We start from the raw sequence: 20,821 nt of genomic DNA, 5'->3' as shown, positions 1-20,821 counted from the left end.
ACCCTTCTAATTTAAATGTGCCAGTTATGTGCTTGCAGATAAAAATATTTTTCATGAGATTCCTGGTTCTTTTGCTTTTAACCTCACTGAAGGTCTACCTTTTTCCTAGTATTTCACTGGTCATATCATTCTAGTCTATCAGTAAATAATTCTAAAAGAATCTAGGATGATTTTAAACTTTCAAAAAGTTACATGTATGAAATAAAAGGTATATCAAGTGGTTGGATTATTGGTCCAAATTAGTAATCTCTCTCTTCTAGTTGTCTCATGAGTCGGCACAGCTGAATATAATAACCCTCCAAATGCACTAAGGGAAAAGCCAGCAGCCTCTTAAGTGGTTCAGTTTCATGTGTTTCCTCTGTTTCAATTTTTTTTTTTCCTTACATCTAAGTATCACTTCTAAAAAAGTAATTCTTTTATAGACTGGCATGAGACTTGTTCAGAGAGCTCATTTCCTTCTAATGGTTAAATGGGTTCATGAAAGTCTCATGAAAGCCTATATGTGTACTGACCAAATATGTATGTGTGCCAAATATCAATTTCTACACTTTTCAATGATGTGAAGGCTAAATGGAGGCCAGTCAAAAAATTCTATATTTAGTTTTGGGGTTTTTTTTAACATTAGTATGAGCATCCTGAGTCAAAGCTAGGTGTATGTGTGTCAAAAACAACTCTGTTTCTCAAATGTTTTCACCTACAGAAACGCTATTTTCTGACTGCATAGAAGTCAGAGTAAATTAAGAGCAAAAATCACTGAGTTGACCAAATGCTGCTTTTGAAATTGAAAACTCATTATATTTTGTTTGGAATATCAATCATACTTTCTGAGTTATTTTATTGTACTTTAGACTGCAATTATTATTACTCACCGTAATCTCAGTAAACTTCTCAAGAGATTCATTCTTTTATCTGGTGCACATTGCCACCCCTGTCACCAGTGCAGGCAGGTCTGTGTCTATAGGTGAAGTCCTAGAGTTTGGTTTTGGTTAGTTACAGTGCTATGTGTGGCTCAGCAAAAAGAATAGTTCTTTATTTGTTGCCAGTTTTACAGAGTAAATTAATCACATTGCTGCTTTTAGCCCTACAATGCCAGCAGCCAAAGATGGCTCTCAGATGTGCTGTTCTGCATCCTGTGTCATACTGTCAATGCCTGGATTTCATATGGATGTGTGTCTACCAAAGCTCAATGCCACTCAACCTCAGACATGCCCTGATATCAAGTGAGTCACTCCAAGGAAAAGCTATGGCACACAATCTGCAGTTTGTATGAAAGCTGCCTATCGTACCAGAAAATATATTGGACTTCGGAGGGTATCTTTAAATACTTCTGAAGTTAATTGAGTGGAGGACTGCTGAAGGGCGGTAGGGTGCTGTCAGGAACAAAGCTGGTTTGTGATGTAAATAGAATTATTTTTTTAACACAAACTGTAATGCTGCGGGGGGTTTTTGTTACACATTTTCAGTGATTTCCCATTTTACCATAAAACATACATTTATGGTATATCCTGGTCTTAAGTATTATTTGTAAAATCTTTTTAAGAAATATTTTTAATATATATTTTTGCTTTCATATTGAATTACTGAGCACTGTTCCTTTTGTGTCTTATTTATCTATTTCTAAAATAAATTTTGTTTGAAGATTATATTTGTATACCTTCTGGAGAAGCCCTGTTTTTAAATACACCTCTGGTCTGTTTGCTTAATGCATGCACACCATCAAATCTATACATATACTGGTATTTTTTACAGTGATTAGGAGCTATAATTATTAAAATAACTTTACCACACATGAAGTACCATAAAGCTTACTAGTAATCTATCTGAAGAAATATGCTTCTTTCAAAACCTCATACTCCTTAGCAGTACATTTCTTTTGTCTACATTTTCTTCAAAGGAATCTGGTCTAAGCAGGAATTCCAAGAGTTGCACATCTTTTAACAATGTTTACATCTATGTGTTGAGTGTTTATACAGTGTTTAGAGCTAGAGAGAGAGATATATAGTGCTTATATATGTGTGTGTGTATGTATGTACTTTGTGTGAATATGTATATAAAGAGCATGAGGGTGTATATACACATTTGTCACATGTTCAATTAGCAAAGTTTATAGGCAGTATGTATTACATAGAATATAACTGTAGATATGTGCCTGTCTCAGTACCCAATATATCTTGCTATGAAAGATAGCCAAGCACTAAGGTTTTCACTTTACCACATTATTTTGAGATCTGGAAAGGTCGGTCTTCCCTTCTGAGAATGTGCTGGGTTCTCACTATATTAGAAAGTGACTCTTGATAACTTGGAGGTTAGGATACAATATGATAAGTACAGTTTTGAATTTGTTCTTTTTCTTTCACTATTTCACTTTTACTCATTCCAATACTGTCTCCCACTCTTCTAAAATACTCTTTTTTTCTATTATAGAGACTTAAATCTTGCCATTGAAAAATGTCATGAAAATGATGATTCTGTATTTCCTCCAAATTGTGAGCCTCTGCTTATTTCATAAGTAGACACATGTAAATCAAATTCAGTTATTTATATTCATACGGATGGATATTAAGTAAGTGTGTTATCAGGAGTTTTTCAGGGGTACTACTGACTTTCTGCAATCTTTTAAATAGGTTTTACTCATTTGTATTTAATATGTTTTTCATTTTTGTCTGATATTGTTATTAGCAGCAGTGATCAGCATTGTTGTATTCACTGTTCTACAGTCCATGCTGAGTCAGCTTGATCTATAATATTTTTTAGAACTGAGTGGGAACAATGGATTTACCAGAAATCCTACAAGTAAATCCTGTTTCCTCCCTCAAAATAGCAGTAAGCTACTCTTCCAAATACAGATATCTAATAGTTTTCAGATGTCTCATTAGACATATTGAAGTAAGATAATAGCTTCTATGTGGATCTTTAGTCTTCACACTAAATATTTACCTTTTTAATTCTTATTTTATACATTATAGGGCTGTAGAAGCCTATACAATAGATATACACATAAAAAGAAGGTAATTTTCTAATACTTTTCAAATGCTTATTTTCTCTATAAGGGAGTATTCTAAGATACTTCTTGCTGTTTAGTAGCATGGCTGAATGCATTTTTTAATGGCCCGAAGTAGATTTTTATTTTAATCTAGCAAAACGACATTGTGACTAATTAAAAAACATGGATAAACAGATTGGTGTTTATTTACACGAGGCAATTGTCAAACCTACTAATTTTGAAAACATTAGGCTTGAGGATTCCTTCAAACTTATTAACTCAAAGCTAGTAACTTTTAAGTATGTGACGAATACATTTTAAGAAAGTAGTAACATTCTTTGGCTGTTGTATGGCCAAAGTTGTGAAGTAATACCTGATAAGTGATCGTTGCTGATTCAATTCCCTTTCTTCATCAGGTTTGTAGTAAGACCACTTCTGTGTATTATTCCTTTGGCCAGCTTCCTAACTCAAGTTATTTCATATCCTGTTCATCAAATATTATCTTTGTTCTTTCATGGTTTAAAAGAATACTTGTATGATCTAAACCCGTGAGATTCTTGTTTTCTGGTCTGTAATAGAGGGTTTAGGATTGTCTTATTTATATGTTTCTCTATTTTTTATATTAATGTATTGAAACTATGGTGGGGTTTTTTGTGTAACAGTCCAGACATACATAAGTTCTTGCACTTGGCATTGTGTCAACCTGAGGTTTGACAAAGGCACTGTGATAATAACCAAAGGAATTAATATCAGTTGTATAAATCTCCTTTGGCAACATATGATAACCATTTTAGGATATGTTGATGAGTTACAGAATATACATCTATTTGTTATATCACAGTTCTTAAAGATTATGGAATGATAGAATAATTCAGGTTCAGAGGGACCTGTGGAAGTCACCTAGTCTAATCATGGTGCTCAAAACTAGGCTAATTTAGATCAGTTTGCTCTGGACCTTGTTCACTTGACTTCTGAGTATCTCTAAGGGTGGAGATTCCAAAACCTTTCTGAAACACTAGTTACTGGTTGACTACCCTCATGGTGAAAAGTTTTTCCTTATCTTAATTGGAATTTCTCTTATTGTGTTTAATTTCTATTGAAAGAGCATGTATATACTTTACAGATTGGTATGAAGTACTTGAGTACCAGTGGAACCTTTTCTGTGGCCTTAGAGAAAATCCAGTAAAGTCTGTTTTGAACAAAGTCATTAAAGCAGATCACAGTCATTCATTTTCTTTCAGTCTTATCTCTTTGTTTCTTTGGCAAAGCTGTGCATTGTATCCCAGACAGCATATATGCTCAATCGTACTTAGAATGATTGTATTGTGAGCTCTCCAACAAGAAGCTTGTTTGCTGGCTTCCCAGTTGAAAAAGGCACAATGGGATAAGGTGAAAATTTCCAGTCAGTTCTAGTGAGGCCCTCACGTGTTCAGGTGGTCTTTCTTTCTTCATTCCTTCCTTCCTTCCTATCTTGAAAATGGCTTCATTTTGAATGAGAAAACTGAACCGCTTCACCTGAGAAAGCTGCAGGATAAGTTCTTTCCTTACTCACAGTCTCACTTTTGTCTGTATCTCCATCTTCCTCTTCAATTCTAGATATTGAACAGTCTTCAGCTGTCTTGTTGTGCTTCACCAAACATGTCTTCATCTTTTTCAGTCTTCGTGTCTTTTGAACTCTTTCTGTTTTAATGCATACAGTAGTATGTTGCGTCATCACACTGTTTCTTTTGTGTCGTTCCATATTATTGCTGATACAGAATCTGTGAATATTCATATAAGTTAGTCTTAAATTAATGCTGAAAACCAAGCATATTTTCGAGAATTTGACTCTTTGCCATGGCAGTACTTTCCAGAAAGTACTTTTTCCTGTTCAGCCTATTTCTGGGATCCTCTCAGAATTCTCTGAGATTAATACATTCCTATGTCAGTACATATGTTTAATATTTCTGGATCCTCAAGTATATGTAGGCATCACGGTGGAAATCAGAATCTTAATTGTTTTTATGCATCCACTACTTATATGCGTAAAGATCAAAATGAGTCCAATTTACTTATAGATGTAAATATTTTAAATATGTCTATTCATATGCATTTTCAGGCTAAAGCACAAAAGAGCACTGTTTTCTGCTCACTTGTATGGCTCATCAACTTTTGTATTTGTCTTTATTTTATAAATATGTTTTGAGTTTTCATTTAGATTCCATCTAGTTCTATAAGTGAAAACACCAATAAGTTCACATAGTTGTAATTGTTTTACCCGCAAAGTAATGAGTGAATCAAACCTTTTCAGAAACTTATCATGAAGGTTGGATATTAAAAGCAGATAGAAATGACAGAATAATGCTGTCAATAGCAATTAAAAAAGGAAAATGTAATTAGAGAGGAAAATATTCTTTTGATGTTTTCTGTATACAAGATATACAATGGTGCAATTATCTGTTTGCTTTCAGCTACCAAGGATGATTTATTAGTTACAGTATTTTGGCTTTGAAACACTGAACATGGATAAGACAGCATGTGCTCAGTTGTGTAAGGGTTCCAACATCTGTCCTGACAATCCTCTTACAGAAAGTCTTTTTGGAATTAGGAAATGGCAACATGAGTTCTGAAATGGATATGAAAGAAACAAAGTAAAGGGGGGGGAGACGGATTGGAAGAGAATATTTCATTATTTCATTGCCCCTTTTTAACACATTAACTGCTTGAACTGTTTGTTTTTATGATTCCAGATGGTAGCAAGACGCATATAAATGAATAAAATGAAATAGAACAAATCAAATGCTTGGCTGCTGTTCAAGAGCAGCTAAGGCTAAGCTTTATTAAATTCACATGAGGATATGATAACTGCAGAATTTCACAGAATGAACTGCAATAATCTTAGTCATGAAGAACATAATTCTTCTTGAGATAGATGGGAGAATCTAAAATTTTATCATGGAAAAAAACAAAGCTCCTTTGGAGCTTTATTTTCAGAGGGCATTCAATACTTGAGTGAAATCTGTACATGTACCACAAACAGAATCAACATGCACAATCCACTTTAACACATCAAAAGTTTTAAGGGTTTGTTCTTTCTCAGCGGCAAAGTAGAGAATACTTCAAAGAAAGTTAGTATGTTCTATGGTAAAACTCTTCCCTGTGTCCCATAAAATCCCTTTAGGAATAAGCATATTTATATTTAAAAAGAGGGGAAAGTATTAAATTTTAAAATTATATTAGACATATTTAATTTATATTTAAATAGGAAAAAAATATAAAGCTGACTAAACCAAATATTTTTAATGATTTTTTTCAAGACATAATTCACATTGTTGATGCCTTTTTTGTGACTGTAGATCATTTTTTATGCTTCTGCAGTTGAATGGCTGTCTCTAACTCAATGTTTTTCAGACATCTCTTTTGTCACTTAATGAAATTAACTTTAAGCAAAAATTGTTTCTTTTTAATCTGCTATTTTTCTCTTACTTCTTTTCATTGAAACTCCAAAATTACTGTTCAAAATTCCTGATGAAAGAGGAAAATGTTTTCCTCAAGAACCCTGAAATATATTTTCTGCCAATACTTACAGGATATATTTTGTTAATTTTTCCTTTTAACTGGAACTCAAATTGAATTTCATTCATAAAATTGCATTCATAAACTGCATCCCTGTATCTAAGATGAAGGAAAGTGAAAATGCTGAATCTCAGGGCTAAATGACTCTCAGCACCCAAATCTATTGAGGAGCTGGTCAGGGAAAAGCAAGGGAAGGAACAAATCCAAAGCTGGTTTTATATTCTCTTTGTATTTCCTTGGCTATATTAGTCCAGCATGGTCCCCATGCAATGTCTTCTGTACCGGCTGAAAAGAAGGTCATAGCATGGATGGAGATGGATGAATGGAGAAATCTAGACAGCACTTCATAGTATCTGGAGATCCTCAGAGGAGGTTTTCTTCAGTGGACAGCTAAGATTATTTAGTGGGCTTTATATCAATAGAATCATGTGTAGCCTGGCTCAATATTGACTTAGTTTCTAGCTGTATATTCGTAAGGTATTTACACTCTGTAATGACTTACTGTTTTTACCATTTACCTGGATAGAAAAGTGAAGCAAATAAGCGACAACGTACAGATCTCTGAAAGTATATCCCATGAAAAGATAATTGTTACAACCAGAATTTAGTCTCTTGAGTAAGAGTTTCAAAATGCAAAAGTGCAAAAGCCAAAAAAGAGAAAACTCTTTACCTTGTGGTAAGAAATATACTATCAACATGACTCAGTTAATTGCAAGGCTTTCTCATAAATGAAATGAAAACTCTATTTGTGCAGTCTGCACCAGGAAAATGTGCAGGGAAAATCACTCCTAGGTATGCTGTCCACTGGGTAGTGACCATCATGACTACTGAACTTTATAGGATTTACTCAATTTCCTAGTCATAGGTAGAGGAATTAAGTAACAGGTGACATAATTTATCAAGTCCTGCAAATCCTGGTATTTACATATAGCTGATGGCTCATGTAAAGTAATTTATTCCCTCTCAGTGGAGTTACTACACAGATCAGGAGAAGAGGTGAAATGAAATTCCCTTTAAGGAAAGCTTCACAAACATGTGAAAGGATGCAGTTCTTGCTAGCAAATATAATATGTCTTGATAAAGTTTTTGTTTGAAAGGTCAAGACGATTTTGAAGCATTGAGATAGCCTGAAAGGTAACTCTGATATCACAGCTGGAATTGTTGCAAATGTAAACATATTTTTTTCTCTTTTCCCCTTTTTTCCCCCCCCAGCTTTTGTTTGTTTAGCGTTGTTTGTTTGTTGTTTTGTTTTTTGTTTTGTTTTTGTTTTGTTTTTTTTTTTTAACGAGGGTTTTTCCCACGTATAGAATATGTTACACAGTAGCTTATAATATATTTTTTATTTTTACTGGACACTATACATATACCTTTTTACAGCTCTTTGGCCATTTGGTGGAAGGTATAAAGTAATCTAGATCCTCAAATTCAGCACAATATTTTGAAATTACTCAGTGCTGGGTACAGGACGAGTGCAAATATATGTTAAATATTGGATATTTTGGTAACAAAAGTGTTTTATATGACAGGCACTTGTATCCTGTTCTGTGATTTGTAAGTCAGTTTGAAAAGATTAGACTAGTGATATCTTTTGATCTTACGTATGTTTTTAAAAGTTACTTCTGTGTTTTTTAATCCTGCATTGAAATGATTCAAAATTAACATTTTAGAACAAAGAAAGGGAAAACTGTATTAAGAGAGAGCAGTGAACTATTTTGAATATTATATTAATATAAAGTCCAAAATAAAAACATTAGCTGTAATGGAAACTTTATCCAATTATTGATTATTACTTATGAGTGATACTTGTCTTTACCGTACATTATATGTGTTTAAACTAAAGTTATTTTTGAGCAATACACAAACCCAGAGCATAGTTTGCAATTATACGGGGAAATATTGTAGTACAGTAATTACAAATTTTTCAATAGGTGCAACTCACTGACATTTATCCATTTTGTAACGGGAAAAAAAATGTAGAACGAACATGGGACATTTTATAGGAACTGATGACTCATTACCTTCCAGAAGTTAGGTATAATTACAGTGGACATCACATGGAAATAAAATTAAAAACAGGAGAAGGCAACTGCTGGTTTAGTGTTTTGATTAAGTCCTTTGTAGTTGGTTTCGGTAATGTCAAACACATGACCATTTTGGTTTGGGGGCCTGAATAACTGGTTCACTGTTGTCCCCTTTGAAAATGAAGTGAAAGACAGAATCTGGCTGCTTGATAAACTGAAGGTATTAATCAAAGCCACAAATGCAAAACTTAGTTGAAGGCTACCTACACTTATTCCTGCAAATAATAGTCCAGTGGTCTATATAAAAAATAATGGCCAGAAAAAGTCTGTCATATGTCATAACAGATAGATAACCTTTTCTCCTTGTGAAACCAGCCCAAATAAAAACTCTCAGATTTAATCAGAACTGTTTTTCCTTTCCCTATGTCAATCAAATCTTTCCTGTTGATAATCTGAACAAAATAGGGTTGAGAACACAAAGTCTACTTTTGTATTATTAAGATGAAAAGATTCTGCCAGGGTTTGATAACATTTGAGATGCAGAGCCTGTTACAGGAACATAATGAATATCAAATATATCTGCAAAAAGGACTTTTTATCAAGATAAAATCCTGATGAAAAATGCCACTTATTCTTTATTTTCCATCAGGCAGGTTTAAAGACTGCAAGTCAAGAATGTAGATCTATATTTAATGGAGGTATTTAGTTTAGTACTCTGTGTGCTGAAATGTGAACCTTGAATTCAGTCACTTCTCATCTGATCCAAAAAATAATTTAAAAATTAGGCTCAGTTCTTTCATATTAAAATACAGAATATTCTATTAATAAATCAGAATTTACCAATGGATGTCACAATCTTATGGGTAAATCTGTATAACCTGTTACACCAAAGGAGTTCTGTAGTATTTGGGCTGGTTTCAATGTAAATATTTATTTGGTGAATTATTTCCAGAGGAAAAAGTATCTGACTAGTCACTTTTAATTTATACAACTCAGAAGTACTAGGTTCCATGGGTGAAGAAATCAGATTGGGTACAATGAACCAAAAGTTGCTGTATGGTAATTTCCTATAATAGTTCATGACTGTCATCATTTTTTTGAGTATAGGTTTCTGTTTATTTCTGGTTTTATCTGGCAGTACAACACACCTGATGCTGACTTTGTTAAGGGTATTATTCAGAACGGGGAGTGAGGAGCTGGAACAGGATGTTCCACTACTGATCAAAAAAATGTTAAGCGGTGGGCATTCACAAGTGAATGTATTGTAATCTTCCACAGGGATTGTGGAAGATTGTCTTACGCCGTTTCCGTTCCATGACTTCTGTGCGGTTGTAGGCTTTGTATGGATTTTCTTTTTTGTAATTGTTTTTGCCTTAGCCATACTGTGACTGGAGATTAGAAGAAAAAGAAAAAAGGTCAGGAAAGCTTGATAGCAATTTGGTTTTTGAAAGGGAGAGACTGGTTGATCCAGCTTAAATGGTTACTGCTGGATCAACCAGTACCTGCTGAATTACAGAGACAAATGCAAGCTGGAGAACCTTACAGGTCAGCAATACACCAGCTGTAACCAGAAGAGGATAGTGAGAGGGAAAGGTGAATCAATAGGACATATTGTAATAAAATTTTGAGAGGATATCCAAAATGAGATGGATGGAAATGGAATACTCCTTCTTTACTAAGTAAATGACAGAGAAAATCAAAGAAAACTGCATTTCATAGCCCTGCCATTTGGAGTGTTGTTGAGGATGAATGGGGTTTCCTTAAAGAAAGACAAGAGTTCTAATTCACAACTACAGTGAGATCACAACTACACCATGGTGCTTGTGCAAAGTTCATGTACCATATTCAGGTGTAGGTGTGATGTCACTGAGGCAATGATCATACTGAATCCCTTAGACTGATACAAGTGAACATTTGTACATATTTTAGTAGGAAAAATGCTGAAAAGTGATGAGGTAATGTTTTACTTTTCTTTTTACTATCTTTGGGTTACTTAATTCTCTTTTGCAAATTTAGAACAGACTGGCTGACATACTGGATCAGTAAATAAGTTGTATCAGGCCTAGATACTCAACTGTCAGTGGGCTGAAGCACAAGCCTGGGGAGGGAGAATAAGCAGAGCACATACAGCCTTATTATTCACTCTGTATTATGTAATGGTTGAAGTTGAAGACAGACATCAGAATCTCCTAGTGATTTCTTCCAAGTGGTAATAGTTTCCCTTTTGAATGACTGTAAAGGTAGCAGAAATATTTTTATGAAGGAATTAGGGTGGAATTCATTTCTTCTGTATGAGGTGAAGGAAGGGAGACACACCTAGAGAATCATCTGCTGTAGCTGTCTCAAATACCTAGCATAAGCTGGAATGAGTCACTCTCTGTAACTATCTTTCCTCTATGTACTGTAGGAGGAAACTATATGAACACTTAGCTTTTAGATAGCTAAAGCTGAGTAAGGTGATTTCTGAGATCTAATACAAAAATAATTTTAAAAACTAGGGCTCACAAAGCTGAGAACATTTTGAAGCAATGACCTTCAGTATTATAGGTATATGTACTCTCAGAAAGAGCTGAGGTAATTAAATGATAGATAATGCAGGGAGGAGTTTTCAAAGTGAGTAGAATTATTGTACTCAGATAATTTCACCTCCATTGCCTCTAACGTTAGGGTGCTTATTCCATGTATGTTGTTAGAAATCATCTAAAATATTAGTAAATTTTACTGTGTAAAGAGAAATGAAATTCTCTGATATTTTCCCTTATTTTTGTAGAGTAAACATTTTATATACATATATTATGTAACTATGATCATATTTCTTACCTTTGAAGTAATTTCTCTTCATTACATCATTTTTCTATGTGTATGTCCATCAGTCTGATTCACCTCCTTTACTCTTTGCCATAAGCTGATAAAGATTCAAGTGCATTCGTTCTGCTTGTTTATTTAGGCATATAATTTATTACCAGTATATTTACAAAGAAAAAAAGAACAAGGATTTTGGAGAACCTGTATTTAGTATATCAGCATATGCCTCCATATTGCCAGCAGTCAACCTGCAGTGGATCCTGGCCCATTCCACTAATCCAAAAACCATGCCTGAGTAGAAAGTGAGAAATGTTGTCTTCAGGCAGTACGGATAGTGTAATCACTTTCTTGCTTGCAAAGTTCACAGGTGTCAACATGCATGTTTTTGTTTCCTTTGATAGCGTCTAACCTTTGGAGAAAATGCCATTCACTTTGCTTTCTGACAGTAATCACTACTGAGCTCCATCAGTGAAGCATTGGTCAGTTTACTAAGTCTCTTTGGCAACACATCATTACAAGATAAAGTTCATGCCACATGGTGAGAGACGTCAGAGTCAGTGTCTTCTTGAGCTGTATTCCTGTACTGCTACTTCGTAACTTGCAACAAAACATTTTGGGAGAAGCAGTCCAACAGAAAACTTGTTTTCAGAAAACACTAGATATTTTGCTATGTAAGTACTACTATCAAAGCCTAAATTGAGTTAATGGTCTTAAAGAGTTTGTGTTCCTTTTGGATTATGCCACCAGGACTGCTTTTGGAAAAACTGGACTAAGAGTGATAATTTGTCAGTATAATATTCCTGAGATGGGATGTAAATGGAGAACATTGTATTCAGTTGCCTGTTTCCTCTTCCCAGAAACCTTTGGAAGACTGAGCAGCACAGTTACATCTTTATGCAAAAGTGTAGGAGCAGAAGTTGGACGTAGGGTGATAGGAAGGTGGGAAGGGGACACTTTGAGGAGGAGGATTTTATCCAAATTAAATCTAGAAACTCCTAAAATGTCACAGAAATTTTTGAAGCAGAAGAAACTTGTTGCTTTGCACAGCTGTTGGTAAAGTCCAGGAATTTTTATATGTGTTAAGCAGTTTTTACTTTAACCTTCCTTTGGAAGGAGTACTATGCGGGGTGAAAAGAACCTGATGATGAGGGAAAACTGAAATTAAACTCCACTGTAATACAATTCTGCCTTTTATCAAAAAAGTCTATTGCTCTTTTACTGTTGTCAGAGATAGACATCCCAGATCTCATAAGCTGCCATTCCATGTGATATTAATTAACACATCTATTGTGATGTCCAGAAAGATTTCAAAGTCTAATTAGCGTCTGACAGCTGAACTATATTTTCAACACAAGTGCAGCTCCCATCGTGTCAGGGTTTACACGTGTTGGAGCGGTATGGTAAAGCTTCTCTTACACTGTGATACGTTTTCAAGCTGGAGAGGTTTCAAACCTGAACCTTCCTGAGTAGTCCTGATACTTGCATGCGAGATTTAAGAGGTAGGAAAAAACCTCCCAAACCATATGTTAATCTGGTTTCTATTAAGATAATTTAAAAAAAAAATACTTCTGATGGCTGCATTTTGGTAAACCTTAAAAAAGAACTTGTGTTATTACTGTTTATTATTTGGCTAGTTTTGATTTCTTCAAGGCCACATCTTGAATTTATTTTAATGGAAAATCAAAGGTACAGTTATTATTTGATGCTTCATCTCATTTGCTTTCTTCTAGTTTGGAGAAATAACATGCTTTTATTGTATGAATACAAGGCCAAGAAACAAGTATAATAATGAAGAAGTAGAATCATACTCAATAAAGACATCTTTGCAATACTATTCATCGTATTGCATATTTGTTCACAGCTTTGCACCCTAAGAAAACTACAAGGGGATGAAACCTCAAGAGAAAGAGCCCCATGAAATTAGAACAATATCAGATCGTGAGGTGTCTTGCTAACCTTCAAAAACGCAATGCTGTCCCACACAATTTTTTTCATTCAGAAGCAATCTGCAGCTCTCTAGCAGCAAACCAATCAGTTGAGTTCTCACTCACTTTGATGTATGAATTGAAATTTAATTCAAAAAAAGGAAAGATCTTTTGGAAAATTATATTAATGGAGGTTCATTTTCATTATGTCCAGGTTTTTTTTCATTATTGGATAGTTACAGGTATATCTTTTTCCCCCAGTGCCCTTCTCTAGATTATTTTTTGTGTGTGTGTGTTTCTTCATGTGCCTTGAAATCAGTGTGGTAATCTCTGCTACCAATTTCTTCCATCCTATCTTGCTGTATTAATTTTAGCTACAAAATTTTATAGCTTAAAATTTTAGAATCATCTGTCCTTCACTGTGTTTTGACATATTTTGTTTCTTTGTTCAGTGGCAAAAGGTTGCTATTGCTTTACAGGAAATTAGTTGTTTGGAGTTTTATATGAAACCAAGCATCTTTGCATGATCTCAAATACTGAACAACAAACAAAAAGTGAAGATACAGTAATGGGAGTATTTTAGTAAATTGTTGAAGTTCCAGATCAAGGGTCATTATCTGCTTTTAGCTCACTCTGTTATCTACTTTTAGTGACTCAAAGCACTGGAACTTGATTATCATAGTGAATGAGTACTCATTTTACAGTGAGTTCAGAGGAGACTGCATTTGCTCAGGAGTTGAAGCTGCTGAGTGTCACTTCTAGAGTATGAGGTCATTCCTGTTCTTCAGAAATTCTTTCTTCTGTACATGCTTAAGATGGGCTTTTCAAAACTATGCGGGCTAACTCCGTGTTCAGTACAGAAGGGTAAGCATTGACTTCTGGGGAAGCACAGTAAGGTCAATGCACAAAGCTTTACAAAACTCCATTTATCTGGTTTTCATTCCAGGTTGTCATTAAGAAGGTAGCCAATATGAAACAGGGAGGTTAACTGTGAATGCAAGTGTCATTGAAATGGCTGGAATTACAGATGACTCCATTACTGTCACTCTTTTATCTAATATCATATTGATTTATTTTAAAGTACTTAATTTTTCAGTGTTCTGTACAGTTTAGAGATCCATCTTTTTAGCCACATGCCAAACTGGTATGGAGTACACTGAGAACTATACCATTTATGACGTTATATCAAATCAGATAATTCTGTGGGTGTCTGTGTAAAGAAGCATTACATTAAGCTAAACTTAGCATTACATTAAATGTAACTGTAGTTTCAATCTCAAATTTGAAGCAGAAATTACTTTGGTTTTGAGTAATCAGAGAGATGTGTGTGTACACATATATTTATTTCACTGGCTGTTTACAGATGTTTACAGGAAAAAAAAGGTTTAAATAATTAGAAGAATTTAAACATTCAAGAGTAAAGAAGGCCTGTGCTTAGAGTCATTAAAATCAAGGCTTCTCTTTGTTAATCCACTGCTACTTACATCTATTTACTAGGGTTTCTTTCTTACCAGCAGGTTAAATTAGGACCGGATGAAGTTTAAACAAGACCTCTCTGGTTTGAGAGGACTAGGACAGTGGATTGATCCAAGTGAGGTGTAATAGATCAATTACCTTACTACTTGTACAGGGAGTGAATTGTCAGCATAGGAATGACGATCTGAATGCTCTTTTCATGAAAGGGAGACTACTAGGAAGCAGTGGAAGGGAAGGAAAAAAGTTGTCTTCCATTTTAGCAGTGGAAGTTACAATGTATATACATTTGAACAATACAGACAGATGATTAATGTGTTGCTAAATTCTGCTGGTCACCCTCACCAGTGATCACAAGAAAGGACAGGTAGGATCTAAGGAACATTTTGTGGGAAATGTTAAATTTAACTAAAGTAAAATGTTGCTCAAGAAAACAAAAAGAGCAAGGATTTACTCAAGACCATTATTATTTACTGGAAAAATGTGAGAGCAGGATTTATATACTGTAGACGATGAGAGAGTTTTAAGTATAAGATGAGATTTCTTGATCTGTTTTTGAAGAGAACTTGTGTGTTGCATTCCTGAAAAAGTATGTTGCTGTGCACTGTCCTGCATCCCTTTTTGCTTTGGAGGCCTAAATGTAAGGACATGCTTGGATCAGACAGTGGGATGCAAGAAGAGACTTGTACTGGCCAGTTTATCTGTTTCTCTGCAATGTTGTAGATAAACATAGAGCAACATTAATTTGTAGCACTACCCGTTTAGTCTCATCCCAAAATTTGTTGAAAAAAAGAATTTTTTATCAATCATGAATGTTAACCACCAGTAGAACCTGGTGACAGTTTATTTGGAACAGTGTGAATCCCCACAGTCTGACAGATACATTCATAGATTTTCTTAGGTCGGATGGCATAGGTATTAGTTTGACTACATTTAGAACAGATGTGGCTTAATAGTCTTCAGTCTCCATTAGCTATATTTCCATATCAAGGGCACTGCAAGCTTTTAGAAAAAAAATTCAGAGTAATTACTATTGCGAGTTATTGACCACTTGTTCCACATAGTAGGGACTAACCTTACTTGTTATCCATTATTTAAAGGAACTATATCACTTCAGAAAACTGAGTATTCTTAGGTGTCCAGCAAAAAGATTTTATTAAGTTGAAACAATTTTCTTTAATTATCCTTCAACAATTCACAGTTTAAGAAAAATTGCCCTTTTAGCAAAATGAATATAATGAACCACTCCAGAGAATTCAGTGTATGTACTGTATAGGAATCTCATTTAAAAAAAATCTCCCCAAATAAAACATCTCTAAAACTTTATCTTTTTTTATTTTTATGTTGTACAATAGTTAATAAAACCCTGTAAACCCAGCCTAGCAGCGTGTGATGGAACCTCTTAAAGAGAGGAACATTGATTGATGGGTGTTGGTATTAAGTAGTACGAGAATTTTCCCAGCAGATGGGACCCATTAATTAGAGGGAAACCAAGAGCAAAACCTAGAAAGGATCTGAGGCTGGATTAGATACATACCAATTCACTATGCCTAAAGAGAATCTTCTCAATTAACTGTATAGTGTAAACGATGCTCCATAGATGATGGATTTCACTGAGGATCTCTGTTTTGGTTTGACTTGGAAGAAGTAATGGTAACTGGAGAATGGGCAAGATATCTTTGTGCAGGATGTTTTCTGATACAGACGTTCAAAACAGACTTTATCTCCCTGGAAAGAAAAGGTTATAAGCTTTGGAAGTATGACTGATTTTACTTCTTGTTCATAGAGCTATACTAATAATACATTAAATACTTTACCCTGTCTGGAAAAAAAAAGGATGAAAAACTGTATTGAAATCTGTCTTAGGAGATTTGGACTAGGAGTTAACGTATCATACTAGCAGCCTTATTGCCCTTACCTGTTGTTGTTACATACTTCCTGAAGTTCTACCCAGCTAAATAAATGAAGTTTACAAAGTTTGAATGTACGGAAGCTGCTTCACTTACATTCTGTAATCCCTCATTTCCATATTATAGCACTCTGCATCTAAATGCCTGCAAAGCAAGAACTTGGAGAATCTTGCAGTTCTGTGTTCTTTAAAGTTTTGTTTGAATAATAATTATGCTAACCTGGCTTGGACTAGAAAGAGCCTTTTAAAAATTGTACTCTCCTTAAATGCCATACAAGTGAATCCTGATGAAGGATAAGCTCGAGAATGTGAAACTGTTTCTAAGTACAAGCCCTTTGACACAACCATCTAGAAGCCAAACCAAAGGCCTTCTCTTTGTTGCTAAATATTTCTTTCTTGAATTCACTTATATACAGAAGCTGTCCTGAGGTAAAAGCACAGCAAAATGGCATATTAGTTTCACCACAATGAAAGCTACGTGAGGTCAGCCATATGCTGAGGCATGTTGCTGACTAGGCATAATTTATCTCACAATAACATGGAAGAGTATTGTCATCTCATCTGTGCTATTTTGTTGTTATTACATCGTGCTGTTGTTTTTTTCCTTAGAGCTGGAATTTCTCATGCAAAACTGCTCAGCAGTAATAATTTCTTTTAGCAATGAAATTACTTTAAAAGCATACTTTCATTTCATGATTACTCCAATTTGTCATCAGGAAGAGGCTTTTGCTCAACACTTTGCTTGGCTTCATTGGTCAATATAAGATTCCAATAAAACAGATATTTTCTCAAATTTTTAAGCTTTAAAAGTTTATAACTAATGAGTTCAGTAGTGGTTAATTATATGCATTTCTCTCACCTTCCTAACAGGATCAAATGTACCAACTTTTTGCTATCTGGCAAGAAGCTTCTTAACTCTTCTAATTCTCTTAACTCTCATTCATACTCGTGATAAGGATATTATGTGGTGTAGTTTTCATTTTACATCAGTCAAAATAGAGAGCCATAAGAAATAAATCCAATTCAATATTTTATAGATTATCTAGGCAATTGAGTAGCCTAAGTTTGGTAAAATGCAAAAGCAGTTTCCGCAAATATTTCTGATACTCTTCTAAAATACTCCAAGCTTACATAGTAATTTATGTGTTTGTATGCCAGAGTTCTTCATTCCTTCTGCTGTAACAGAAGTAATTAAAAAGAAAACAAATGCTGATTTGACAACTTACGGACATTAAAGACCATTTTCTGTCTTTAAACTGTAGACAATGGTGTAAAAATATAAATGTAGCAAGTTAGTGTGTAAAATATAACTGAAGTATAAAAATTTTGAATATGGTACTTATTTCTAATTTGAGAACAAAGACCAAGGAACCGTGAAAGGTATTTGCTATATAACAGCCTTTTGCACTAGGCAGAGGCAGCTGGGGCTTCTTTGGTGAACAGAGTGAGGGAAAAAATCATCTGACAGAGAAAGTAAGGATAAGTTTTAATTTTATGGCTTGAAGAACCTATGATAAACTCCATTCCAAAAAAAGGGGACAGAATTTTGAGATGTGATAATCATAAATCACACTCAAATCCTGCTGAATATGTTAAATAAAATTTACTTTTTCGCCACAAGTGTTTAGGCTTGCTATTTATTGAAGTCTGCCATTATTTAGAATGAAATAGCAACGAAAAAGAACAGAATCTGAATCTGTTCACCTTCCCATTTTCTAAATATTTCATATTCCTACAGATAATAGAAATGCATGTGAAGCAGTAACGCAAAATGTGGCTGTTTGACTCTAAAAGATGCCAGATAAAAGTCTTGAGTCTTCATTCAGAGAAGTCCATCACTTGCATTTCCAGTCTTACTTGCACTAATTGTCAGATAGTATCTGTCGAATTTTCATAATTAAGATAAATCTAAAGGGTTCAATCTCAGCTGAGTGATGTTCTCTAAGTTCTAGTTTTCTCTACCTGCTTATAAAATAAAGGTGATGAATAGATACCATCCACATATTTGTAACATGTACACTGTGGCAGCTGGATAGATTTATCTTCATCTTTGCTTTTATTTCATGAAGTTCATCCCCTCCTGTTCTGATAGCATGAATAGTATCTATGCAATTTGGTTTGAGGTTTTATAATCTAAAAAAAATGCAGCTATAGACAGAATTAAAAACCTTAATTAAAAGTAGGAAAAAAAGCCTTTTTTTGTGCATTTGTGTACAAATAGTCACACAAAATCAAGAATATCAGAGAGGTCTTTCAAGATCGTGTCTCAGGGGTGTCAGATACAGTAATTACTGAGAGTGCATGACAGAAAGCTGTTTGTGACCCTTGAGTCATGAATTCCAGAACCATACTATATCCCAGAAAACAATGAGTTTCACCAGAAGACATATTCTGCTTCCACTGCCTCTCATGATCCCAGTCTTTTCACATAGCTTGATACCTGAAACGGAGGCCTACTGGATAAAGTGAAGGATGGTTTGGCATTAGCATAACATAGCAGATATGTTAAGATGCTTGAGGGTCCTAGCTTATATCTTCTCTACACTCATAGGTAAGGAATTTCGTTGTTACTCCATATCCTAAAATACACTTGAGGTAGAAAAAAATAAATGTAAACACACAACCATTTTTTCATAGCATTCAGAACAGGCAACACAATTGCAGCAGTTCCTAAAGACAGATGAAAAAATCAAATCTATGTCTGATTTACTTGTACAATGGTTACCACAAGTTTCTTTCTCTGCATTCAGCAGAACACAGGGAATGCATGATTGGAATGATGGACTGAAATGATCCACCAGCATAAATTAACACAGCTGAACAGTTATTTTAATTCAAAGTGAGTAGCAGTGTAGTGACATTACATGGTGATTACAAAAGCGGGAACATCTCTTAAACTGGCTTTGTATTCTGCCAACCCAGGAAAATATGTCTCAACCACTCAAGTGAGAAATCTCTAGATCAGTTTTTATTTCAGCTACAAAGAAAAGAACAGTTCAGCTGTACACAATGAGCAAATTCCCCTCTCCCCCCTCCATGGCTCTCATGCAGATTAGGCAGACATACACTGGAGTTGTTCAAGGGTACTGATCTCTGTCTCTTAGTGGACGGTGTAGCTGAGGCCTGCCCCTCTGGTACTTGCAGGAGTGTTGCTGGGTTAGGAAACCTGATAAATTCTTTCCTGCCATATGTTCTTCAAAATGGGAACTATACTCAATATCTGATTACATCAGTTACAAGGCTGCTCTCTAGGGATATGTGATGCAAAGTGCATGTCCCTGACTGGACCAATGGTCCTTGCCTAAATTCCTATGAAGTCTTGAGGCTTTGTTAATTTTCATGCAACATCTTAAAGATGAAGTGTGATAGCGAACATTATCTAATATTGTCACTTATATGCAGAAATATATTCCGTTTCATATATTTATTTCCACAGAAATCACCCGACAAGTTTCAAAATGCTAATGTACATATATCTTATATAAACATAGATGTAACTTGGCATGATGTCAACAAAACAAAACATTACCTAATATAACAGTGTGATTTAGCTACATTCAGAAATGAGTAGCATACTTGGTCAGGATATCTATAGTCTAGAAAATATACTTGGAAATTTAGCCCCTGATGCCAGGAAAATAATAAATGAAGTGATTGTATTCTGTACCAAGGTTAAAAATAACCTAATGGAGTTTTAATGATCTTACTAAAACCAGAAAGCAACTGCTAGTTTTTCTGTCAAGCTGGGTCACTTAACCAAAACTTGATTGGGCAAAGGAATTAACCATATATTTTCTGACCTTGAAACTAGTTTACATATCAGTTTTATTTTGCATTTTGTTTAGCTGTCTGAATTTTGTGAACACATTTTCCCTTAATGATTGTTGATGCATCCTTAATTAAGCATGTAAGTGTAATGCGTATGTCATACAGCAGTCAAGAAAGAAAGGGAGGAAAATTTTTTGGCACCATAAATGAATATGCTCAAAGATACTGACAATGTATATTCTGTTGTAAATTCTCCCTCTGCTTTCCTATTACCACTGCCTGTTGCCACTGCTTAGGCAATGAATGGAGCTCAATTCACAACATGAAGAAGGTTCAAAATGCTTGTCTGGCACTGTTTGTTCTAAAATCAGGAATCAGAATC

At 34.7% G+C, this 20,821-nt stretch overlaps 1 protein-coding gene across 2 annotated transcripts in view; it reads left to right on the top strand.

Annotated features, from left to right (window-relative positions):
* PCDH11X (protocadherin 11 X-linked) overlaps positions 1-20,821 on the top strand; it is a 516,015-nt gene that overhangs the window by 90,882 nt on the left and 404,312 nt on the right. The gene's annotated exons all lie outside the window — the stretch shown is intronic.

Source organism: Mycteria americana, chromosome 10 (genome assembly GCF_035582795.1).
Source record: "Mycteria americana isolate JAX WOST 10 ecotype Jacksonville Zoo and Gardens chromosome 10, USCA_MyAme_1.0, whole genome shotgun sequence".
Taxonomy (NCBI): domain Eukaryota; kingdom Metazoa; phylum Chordata; class Aves; order Ciconiiformes; family Ciconiidae; genus Mycteria; species Mycteria americana.
The sequence above is the reverse complement of the archived record's forward strand: the minus strand, read 5'-3'. Positions and strand labels throughout refer to the sequence as shown.